This window comes from Penaeus monodon, chromosome 24 (assembly GCF_015228065.2).
Source record: "Penaeus monodon isolate SGIC_2016 chromosome 24, NSTDA_Pmon_1, whole genome shotgun sequence".
NCBI classification, from domain to species: domain Eukaryota; kingdom Metazoa; phylum Arthropoda; class Malacostraca; order Decapoda; family Penaeidae; genus Penaeus; species Penaeus monodon.
The window spans coordinates 27,250,431-27,250,791 of record NC_051409.1 but is presented as its reverse complement, the minus strand read 5'-3'; the positions used below and the strand labels follow the sequence as shown (position 1 = coordinate 27,250,791).

The following is a 361-nucleotide window of genomic DNA, read 5'->3' as shown; positions in this document are numbered from 1 at the left end:
AATTCACCATTAATTCGAGAGGTCCATTGACAGCGACTTGGTTCACTGTTAGTGTGTGTTATGTTTTTCCTGCGATTTTGTATTTGAAGAAGATAATTCATCAATATATTTTTTACTCAAGTTATTTACAAAATGACAAGCTAACTTACGGCGATACTTATAGCCAATGGTTAATTTCACCGTTGGCTATAAAATGACGGGAAATTTAATTTACAGTAATCCTACACTTTTGGGTTAAAAAAAAAGTGTGGGTTTTTAGTTTGGGAAATTTTACTTTTTTAGAGCGAGTGTTTTTTTGGGTTGGGAAAAATTTTATAGATTTTTTAAATTTTTTTTTTACCCTAGTTTTTGGCATGTGCTT

At 30.7% G+C, this 361-nt stretch overlaps 1 protein-coding gene across 1 annotated transcript in view; it reads right to left on the bottom strand.

Annotated features, from left to right (window-relative positions):
• LOC119588702 overlaps positions 1-361 on the bottom strand; it is a 103,718-nt gene that overhangs the window by 83,525 nt on the left and 19,832 nt on the right.